This window comes from Heterodontus francisci, chromosome 35, assembly GCF_036365525.1.
Source record: "Heterodontus francisci isolate sHetFra1 chromosome 35, sHetFra1.hap1, whole genome shotgun sequence".
In the NCBI taxonomy this organism is placed as follows: Eukaryota; Metazoa; Chordata; class Chondrichthyes; order Heterodontiformes; family Heterodontidae; genus Heterodontus; species Heterodontus francisci.
In genome coordinates this window covers 20,124,312-20,134,325 of record NC_090405.1, presented here as the reverse complement: position 1 = coordinate 20,134,325, position 10,014 = coordinate 20,124,312, and the positions used below count along the sequence as shown (strand labels likewise).

Below are 10,014 nucleotides of genomic sequence, written 5' to 3'. Positions count from 1 at the left end.
GAAATCATTTTGAAATTCTATGAAAACAATGAGTGATTCTGGAGGAGTGATGTGGCTTTTCACTGAGGGTATGTGTGGACGGGGGAAATAACTAAATGTGGAGCCTCAGGCACTGTTTACACAGCCTGTTTAGAAAATCAAATCCACTGCACGTCCTTGCTACAAATGAAATCTCAAATTTGGGGATTCCAGTTTTATACCCGAACACAGCACAGATTTATTCCAGACATTTCTAAACAGCCTATCCCAGCTCCCGTTTCCAGGTCACTGCTCTCTCTGTGAGGCGGTGGGTGGCTCTTAGAAGAGCCTTTGTTGTGTTTGCTGGAAAGGGTCGAGTTGTTCAGCCGCTGAATTCGTCGAGAGTGCGGCCCTGCCGTTTCAGAGCGTACACCACATCCATGGCAGTGACCGTCTTGCGCTTGGTGTGTTCAGTGTAAGTGACCGCATCCCTGATCACATTCTCCAGGAAAACCTTCAACACCCCGCGAGTCTCCTCATAGATCAAACCCGAGATTCGCTTGACCCCGCCACGGTGAGCCAGGCGGCGGATTGCTGGTTTGGTGATGCCCTGGATATTATCAGGAAGCACTTTGCGGTGCAGCTTTGCTCCGCCTTTGCCCAGTCCTTTCCCTCCTTTACCTCTGCCAGACTTTCTTTTATTAATTTCCAAAATATACTTTATTCATAAAAATCTGTAAAAAAAAAAAACATCACAAAACAGTTCCAAAAAGCACCAAGGCAAACAATACAAAGAGTGCAAAGGAGATCAGTTTCCTTCAATACAGGAGTGAGTTGCCTCACAACCCTTCCATTTCATTGTCATGCCATGTACATTTTACAGCAAACAAATATTTTCTGGCTACAGTTCGAGTGGTTTCCCATGGATCCAGCCCCTCAGTTCAGCTTGGTGGGGGGACCTTACACAGTGGTCTTTCCCCATTGAGCCTTTGCTGCGGCTGCCCCAAGCTTTAGTGCGTCCCTCAGCACGTAGTCCTTGGAATGTGCCAGTCCGCAACATTCGGTCATGGACAACTCTTTGCGCTGGAAGACCAGCAAGTTTCGGGCAGACCAAAGAGCGTCTTTCAACGAATTGATAGTCTTCCAGCAGCAGTTGATGTTTATCTCGGTGTGCGTCCCTGGGAACAGCCCGTAGAGCACAGACTCCTGTGCTACAGAGCTGCTTGGGATGAACCTCAACAAAAACCACTGCATCTCTTTCCACACCTGCTTTGCAAAGACACATTCCAGAAAGAGGTGGGCAACGTCTCTTTTCCACCACAGCCACCTCGAGGGCTGCGTGTGGATGGGGTGAGACTTCGGGTGTGCAGGAAGGATCTGACAGGGAGGGCTCTTCTCACCATCAGCCAGGCTACATCTTGGTGCTTGTTTGAAAGTTCTGGTGATGAGGCATTCTGCCAAATGACTTTGGACTTCTGCTCAGGGGACCATCCGACAGGATCCACCATCTCCTTTTCCCGTCGGGCCTTGCGGATATTCCGTGCAGACCACTGCCTGATGGATTGGTGGTCAAAGGTGTTTTTCCACAGAAACTTTTCCATGAAGGATAGGCAGTACGGCACAGTCCAACTAGATGGAGCATTCCGCGGCAATATGACCAGGCCCATCCTTTGCAACACCGGGGACAGATAGAACCACAGCACGTAGTGACACCTGAAGTTTGCAAACTGGGGATCTACACACAGCTTGATGCAGCCGCACACAAAGGTAGCCATAAGGATGAAGGCGACGTTGGGTACATTTTTCCCGCCCTTATCCAGAGGTTTGAACATCGTGTCCCTCCGGACTCGGATCATTTTGGATCCCCAGATGAAGCGGAAAATGGCTCAGGTGATCGCCACAGCGCAGGAATGCGGTATGGGCCAGACCTGCACCACGTACAGCAATGTGAGCGCCTTGCACCTGATGACCAGGTTCTTACCCATAATGGAGAGAGATCGCTGCTCCCACATGCTCAGCTTATGTTGTACCCTGGCTACTCGCTCCTTCCAGGTTTTGGTGCACGTCCCAGCCCTTCCAAACCATATCCCCAGCACCTTCAGGTAGTCTGACCTAACGGTGAAGGGGACAAAGGATCGGTCAGCCCAGTTCCCAAAGAACATGGCCTCGCTCTTGCCGTGTTTAACATTGGCTCCCAAGGCCAGTTCGAGCTGGTCGCAGATGCTCATCACTCTGCGCACAGACAGTGGATCCGAGCATAAAACGGCGACGTCATCCATGTACAGGGAGGTTTTAACCTGAGTGCCTCCGCTGCCTGGGATTGTCACCCCTCTGATGCTCGCATTCTTCCTAATAGACTCAGCAAAGGGTTCAATACTGCAAACAAAGACAGGGGAGAGAGGACAGCCCTGTCTGACTCCAGATTGGATCGGGAAACTTTCTGATTCCCACCCATTGATTGAGACTGCACTACTGATGTTTGTGCTGAGTAGTTTGATCCAATTGCAGATTCCCTCCCCAAACCCCATTTTGGAATGCACATCCATCATGTAGGTGTGTGATATCCTGTCAAAAGCCTTCTCCTGGTCCAGGCTGATGAGGCAGGTGTCCACCCTCCTGTCCCGTACATAGGTGATCATATCCCTGAGTAGCGCAATGCTATCAGAGATTGTCCTGCCTGGTATAGTATAGGTCTGATCAGGGTGAATCACCAACTCCAGAGCAGACTTGAATCAACTGGCTACGTCTTTTGACAGAATCTTGCAGTCAGCATTAAGCAGAAATTGGGCCACCAATTTCTGATTTCTGTCCTCTCCCCCTTCTGCTTGTCGATGAGGGTGCTGATGCCTTTCCTCATGGATTCTAACATGCTGCCAGCCTGGAGCATACTCTTGTTTACTGGCAGACATGTTGATTCTTTCCTCAAATCAGTGCACAATAAAAGAGACTGATTCTGTCAGGCTCCTTTTTATACAGGCCACCTGGACCTGGCTGAGAAAGGCAGAGTGAGAGCAGCGAGGGGAGGAGACACGAGTGAAGATTAAACAGAGAGCTAGATGGAGGAGACACCCAGAGTGACAGACAGAGAGAGAACGGCCCCTCATCTTTCAGCTCCACCTCCAGTTTCCTCCGGGCTGCCAATTTCAAACCCTTTATTAACAGTAGAACCGAAACCCAGCTCTCCACACAAACCCTTCCAGACTCGGCCTTCACAGTCAAGGCTTTCCAGAAAGCCGGAGCTTTTAAATATGGTCCCGATGCAATTAACACTCAGTAATATTCCCACCAAAACACAGTCCATTCTATAACAAGAAACCTCCTCAGTAACATCACCATTTCCACACACATCCGCTTCCAGCAGTTTACAGCACCTTACTGCAGCTGTTTGGGGAATCTCCTATGTTAAGATTGGAGTTGGAAAGCGGCCTTTACCCGGCAGTGTTATTGTCTCACACTGAATCTGCCAGACATCCTGTTCTCTTTATTGCGAGAGAGAAAGCACGGATTTAGGAAATGTTCATTTGAAATGATCTCTCTTGAGAACGAGCCCGGCCGTGGGACAGGTATTCCAGTGCAAAGAGCTGTCCATGACCGAGTGTTGCAGACTGGCACATTGCAACGTCCAAGACTATGTGCTGTGGGATGGCATTAAAGCTTGGGGAAGCCACCATGGAGACTCAATGGGGAAAGGCTGCAGTCTAAGGCCCTAGTAGGCCATAGTACAGTGAGGGGCTGGAACCCGTGTAAAACCCCTCGGGCTGTTTGCACCAGAGAATGTTTGATGTGTAATGTAAATACTGTAAATATAACCTGTGCAGGCAGGGATAGTGAGATACATCATGTACATTATTGAAGGAAACTGATCTGTATTGTACCTTATGTAATATTAAATTTGAACTGCTTTGCAATGTAATTGCACAAATTATATGAATAAAATACATATTGTGCAAAAGAAAGCAGCTTTCCTGTCAACACACACCTTGTCTCAGGGCACAACTTTCCTGTGATCTTGTCATACCCAACTTCGCTCTATATCTTCTGACACACACACTTTACATTCTGTCATTTCCAAACACAAGCATTCTAAAATCAAAAGACCTTTTGTTTATTTCTCCTTTCTTTTCATTTCTCCTCTATTCTTCTCAATCACTCCCTTCAACAGTCCTATTCAGATCAAGGTGGAATGTGAATAGTGTCACAACTCACCTCTGACACCATTATTACCCTTCTCTTCTCTTGTCTTATTCAATGGGAAAGTTTTATTCACCAGTCTGTTGCTGTTTTACACTCTTGCCATACCATCTGGTATTGCATCCATCTGAATTCTGTGCTTTCATGGCCTTATATTTCTTTTCCACTTCTGGATGATTTGTTTGCTTCAGTTCCATTCAACCAGGCTGGACCACAGGGAAGCTTAGAACCTTTGCCTTGGACGGGTCCACGTTGATCCATTACATTCAGAATCACCTCCTTGAAATAACTCCATAGTACAACTACAGTAACCACACAGCATCTGCTTCAAACACTCCTCCACATTTTATCTGTTCTGACCGTCAACACCTCCAGCTCTTTTGTTTAAGTGGAACCCATCAGGTGTGTATAGGCTCCTTCTATTCTGAAAGCTGTAGCACTGGTTCAGGGAATTCAGCCCTGTTTCTCTACTCGAAAGGATCAGCCATGCTTGATCTGCCTCGTATTTTGCTTTTATTGCAACGTTACAAGACCTCCAATCCTCTGGCACCACACCTGTATCCAGTGAGGGGTTGGAAAATGATGGTCAGACCTTCCACTATTTCTTAAAAGCAAACTACTGCGGATGTTGGAAATCTGAAACAAAAACAAGAAATGCCGGATTCACTCAGCAGGTCTGGCAGCATCTGTGGAAAGAGAAGCAGAGGTAACGTTTCGGGTCAGTGACCCTTCTTCGGAACTTCGGAGTTCCGAAGAAGGGTCACTGACCCAAAACGTTAACTCTGCTTCTCTTTCCACAGATGCTGCCAGACCTGCTGAGTGAATCCGGCATTTCTTGTTTTTGTTCCACTATTTCTTCCCTGGCTTCTTTCAACAGCCTGGGGTACATTTCATCTGGTCCTGATGATTTATCCACATTCAAGGATGCTCATCCCATTAAGACTTCCTCTCTCCTTAAGTTATCACGTCCAATACTTCACACTCCTCCTCCTTAATAACAATATCTGCATCACCCTCTCATTCGGGAAAACATTAAAGTATTCATTAAGGATATTGGCAACATCTTCCACCCCGATACAAAGGTTACATTTTTGATCTTTTATGTGCCCTGCTGTTTGCTTAGTTGCCTCTTACTCTCATGTTTTGTTGCAACATCTTTGGGTCCATTGTTACTTTGTTTGTCCATGTTCTTTCCTGCTTTTTCTTTGCTTTTTGCCGCTGCTCCCAAACGCCTCCAGTTCAGTCAAAACACAATTTGCCAGAAGTGGGATTCGAACCCACGCCTCCAGTGGAGACTGCAACCTGAACGCAGCGCCTTAGACCGCTCGGCCATCCTGACTGCCTGTGATGTGCTATCAATGCTAAGGAAATTATTCATTCTTTGAGAAAGTATTTGTGAGATTGTGGAAATGTCTGGAAGAGGAAAGACCGGCGGGAAAGCTCGGGCCAAGGCCAAGTCTCACTCCTCCCGGGCTGAACTGCAGTTCCCGGTGGGCCGTGTTCACAGGCTCCTGAGAAAGCTGAGCGTATGGGTGCCGGAGCCCCGGTCTATCTGGCTGCTGTGCTCGAGTATCTGACCGCTGAAATCCTCGAGCTGGCCGGTAACGCGGCCCGGGACAACAAGAAGACCCGCATCATCCCCAGACACCTGCAGCTGGCCGTCCGCAACGACGAGGAGCTCAACAAGCTGCTGGGAGGGGTGACCATCGCTCAGGGCGGGGTGCTGCCTAATATCCAGGCTGTGCTGCTGCCCAAGAAAACCAGCACTCAAGAGCTCCCAGAAAAAGTAAAGCGGCCAAAATGTCATCTAATAAACCAAAGGCTCTTTTCAGAGCCACTCACAGTCTCTGTGAAAGGGCTGGTTACTGTCAGGAGGGAGTCAGAGATGGAGTTATTGGAACAGTGGATTGACCTGTTTCACATCTGTCCAGGTGTGTTTTCAGTTCCCTCTCTGGATTTCGCTCTGTTTCTCTGCTCACACATCTCCCCCTCCAGTTAAGTGAAGAACTGAACTACAGGGTGTCAGAATCAACAATTTAATAAATCCCGCTGCCTTCGATTTTATAAATCCCGAGACCATCCCGGTACATTAACGGGAACTGGTTCGGAGCTGATGAATTAATTTAATAATGGAAGTGTCCGGGTTAATTCTCTGTTTTTCATTTGGACAGTTTGAATTGTGTTTTTTTTTCTCTCTGGTGATCTGAGCGCCGCTTCTCAATGAGAATCTGCTCCCGGAACAGAGTAAATGCAGGAAGGAAGAGGCCATTCTCGGGCTGTGTGTTTCTCTCCTAACCTGATCTGTTTCGACCGCACTGTTCCCAGAGGACGGAATCAGTGAGAGTTGTGCACACACAGGAGCTGAGTCCATTGCAGCGCTTTAATATGTGCCTTCTCCCCGGCCCTCCCTATTCTCCGGACACAGAGCTGTCTGTTTCCCCCGGCGGCGGGATAGAGTCGGGGATTCTCTCCCCGCAGTGTCAGGGTCTGCAACCCCGGGGAACTGGCGGTTTCAGTCAGAGTGACCGAGCTGCCTTACATATCCTGTGTACTAATCTCCAATGGATTCAAATATTAGTGAACTCATTGGGTAATGTTTGTAAATAACCCTCATGTGAACGGACCCGGCTCCATTAATGCCTTCCAAATAAAACTGGGATCCATTTCTTTTCCCCAAATGCCAGCTAACGGATCCCAGGAGCGGGGTTGAGATTGTGCTGAGCAGCAATGAGTCTCCGGTAATGCTGCTTTCTAAATTCCAGATCAGCTCTCAGTCCGACAGGCCTTTCGGGAAAGTGATGTGACAAAACAGAAACCATGTGGCCTCCCCTCCAATCTAATGGGTTTGATGATGAACAGAGATGGCAGCTCTTTCCTTTGCTGATTTGGTGGCTCTGAAAAGAGCCCTTGTTACACTTGTTACTGAAGCTGGGTTTTAGGTGCGTTCCCCGCGGATGCGGCGGGCCAGCTGGATGTCTTTGGCCATGATGGACCGGGATCATTCTGGTGAATCTGCTCATTTTCCGGCAGAAGCATCAGTCGCTGTTTGAACTGTTTAAAGTCAGTGGTGTATTAGCAGCCAGAAAGTGAAGGGCAGTTCATTGCTCCCTGCAGCATTATCCGCCTCTTTCAGGAGAAAAGATCAGAAACCGCTCGTTTCTGTCAGTCCCCGAGAAGCCTGTGAGAAGCGGTTAGTCGCTAATTTGTTCCTTTTACAGAGAGGAAGCTGATATTTGTCCCGTTTTAAATTGCTGAACCGGACCTTCCTCCCGCCGCTTACAGTTAACAGATTGACAAATGAAAACGATTCCTAAAATCGCGTCAGGATTTTGTGACGGTAAATACAATAAAACAGAACATAAAATGAGAGGTTTTAAAATTGTTGCCTGAAAATTGAAATTTTCCATCACTTCAATTCCTTCCTGCTCTGGAATTGCCAGGCTTTTTCCAATTGGAAAATCTAAGCCAATGAGAACTTCTATTTACTTATATGTGATTCTCCTATTGGTTAAGAATTGGATTGAGAAGCGGGTGACCAATCAGAGACAGAGTCAAACTGTGGGGATTCCAGGCCCCCAGTAACTGAGCTGAAACTGTTCAGATTGACAAACCCTGGCAGTAGCTTCACACATTGGACACTTCACACTGAGTCATTGAAGGGCTGGTGTGAGAGAAGCTTCAGATCCTGTCATTACTCTCTGACTCATTATTCATCTAGAACCAAACAATTAGTAAATGTGAAGCAGTGAAGAGACTTTTCACTCTCACTGCAGAATGTGTCATCTGGGGAAATAAGGAACTATTATATATTCGGAGATTCCAGGTACGTTCCTCCCTGAACAAATCCATTCCTAACATTCCCGATCACAGCCTATCCCAGCTCCTGTTGTCACCCGACTCCAGCTGAATTGGAGAAACTCATGTGTTGGGGTTTGAGTTGTGAGGTGGGGTTTCTCCGCCAGTGTTACTGTCTTACAGACTCTCCCCCTGAATTTGTGAACTGAGACTGCACCGAAGACATCCCCAGTTAGAGTGAGGGCCGGGTATCCCTCTGTTTTATTACAGAGAGTGGGGAAAGGGCTGGGTGGAGTGGATGTCAGCGAGTCACCAGGGATCCTGGATTTACTCCAAATCATTTCCATGTGGAATCTGCAGGCGGGGCCGGGACAGGGATCATTTGATCAGGGGATCAGCTCTTTCCTGAGAGATGTGGGTGGCTCTGAGAAGAGCCCTTGTGTTCAGATGTTTACAAGTTTCCCGCGCTTTCACTTCTTTCCAGACCCTGCTTTCTGAGACTTCGCTGCTTTCGGCTTGACCTTGCTCTTCCATGTCTGCACTTTCTTCAGCGCCTTTCCGCCCGCCGCACTCTTGCCTTTTTTGACCTTCTTCGCAGGAGACTTTTTCTGAAGCGCTGCTTTCTTCACCGCCTTATTTGGCGTTGCCGCCGCCTTGCTGCTCGTTTTCTTGGCTGTTACTTTCTTTGTTGTCACTTTCTTGTCTGCTGGTTTCTTCACTAAAGATTTCTTGTCTGCTGGTTTCTTCACTGAAGATTTCTTGTCTGCTGGTTTCTTCACTAAAGATTTCTTGGCTGCTGGTTTCTTCACCTTCTTTCCCACTTTTCCCTGGGTTTTCCTTCTTGCTGATTTTGAAGGAGCCGGAGGCGCCCTGTCCCTTGCTCTGCACCAGGGAGCCTTTGTTCACATTCCTCTTGATACTTCGCTTGATCTGGGTCTTGAGCTTCTCCTGAGCGGTGGCAGACCTGCAAGGAATCAACTACCAGCTAGCGTATAAAGCGAGACCAAGGCTCAGGGCCTTCAGTGACCTGGAGGGGAGTCGGAGAGGCAGCGGATCCTGTGAGGAACCACAATCAAGGAAGGATGAGAAGGTCATTGTCAGGGTACAGAGGAGATTAAGTTAAAGATTTACCAGTTTATAAGCAAGCGCAGAGCCAAGGAACGGTGCTGGGGCAGATCAAATAATCGGCAGTTGTGATCAGTTGGAAGGCAAGAGTGATTAAATGACAGAAGAGATGATGGTGCAAGGCAAAAGTCAGGGACAGAATAAGTAACATTTTGTAAGCACAGATACCAGGAGTGGGGTTTGAACCCACGCAGACACATGTCTATTGGATCTTAAGTCCAACGCCTTAACCACTCGGCCATCCTGGTACATTAACTCACCACTAAAAATGAAATTTAATGTGATCCGGGTGCCATCTGGCCTTTTCCAATATAAAGTTATGACTCCTCTCCCATGCTAAATTGGACCCTTCATTATTTATGAACCTCAATCGGATCACCCCTCAGTCTAGGTTTCTCTAAGGTGTAGGGTCCCAAATCTTTTAGTCTAACTTGATAACCAAGATGTCTTATACTGGGAATTCGTCGAATGTCTCTCCTCTGTACCCTTTCCAAAGCCTCAATATCACCCATCATGTGAGGAGACCAAGACTGGATACAATATTCCAAGTGAGTCCTGACCAAGGTTTCATAAAAGGACAAATTCGGGACATCTCAGATACTGAAGGAGTCCGTGTCCAGAAGCAGCAAGACCTGGACAACATTCAGACTTGGGCTGCTGTGGCAAGTAACATTCACACCACATAAGTACCAGGCAATGACCATCTCCAACAAGAGAGAGTGTAACCATCTCCCTTTGACGTTCAACAGCATTACCATCGCTGAATCCCCCCACCATCAACATCCTGGGGGTTACCATTGACAAAAGCTTAACTGGACCATTCATATACATACTCTGGCTACAAGAGTAAATCAGATAGTGGGAATTCTGTGATGAGTAACTCAGCTCAAGGCACGTGGTGAAATGCTCATTAGGAGAGCTGGAGAAATGGACTGGTCAGGTGGG

General features: G+C 47.6%; 2 non-coding genes across 2 annotated transcripts; both read right to left on the bottom strand.

The window, feature by feature from the left end:
• Window positions 1–5,405: 5,405 nt before the first annotated feature.
• On the bottom strand, window positions 5,406–5,488 carry trnal-cag (transfer RNA leucine (anticodon CAG)). Its single transcript has one exon. It is a non-coding gene; the product is annotated as a tRNA-Leu (tRNA).
• Window positions 5,489–9,234: 3,746 nt separating this feature from the next.
• trnal-uaa (transfer RNA leucine (anticodon UAA)) lies at window positions 9,235–9,317 on the bottom strand. The gene has a single exon. It is a non-coding gene; the product is annotated as a tRNA-Leu (tRNA).
• Window positions 9,318–10,014: the final 697 nt, after the last annotated feature.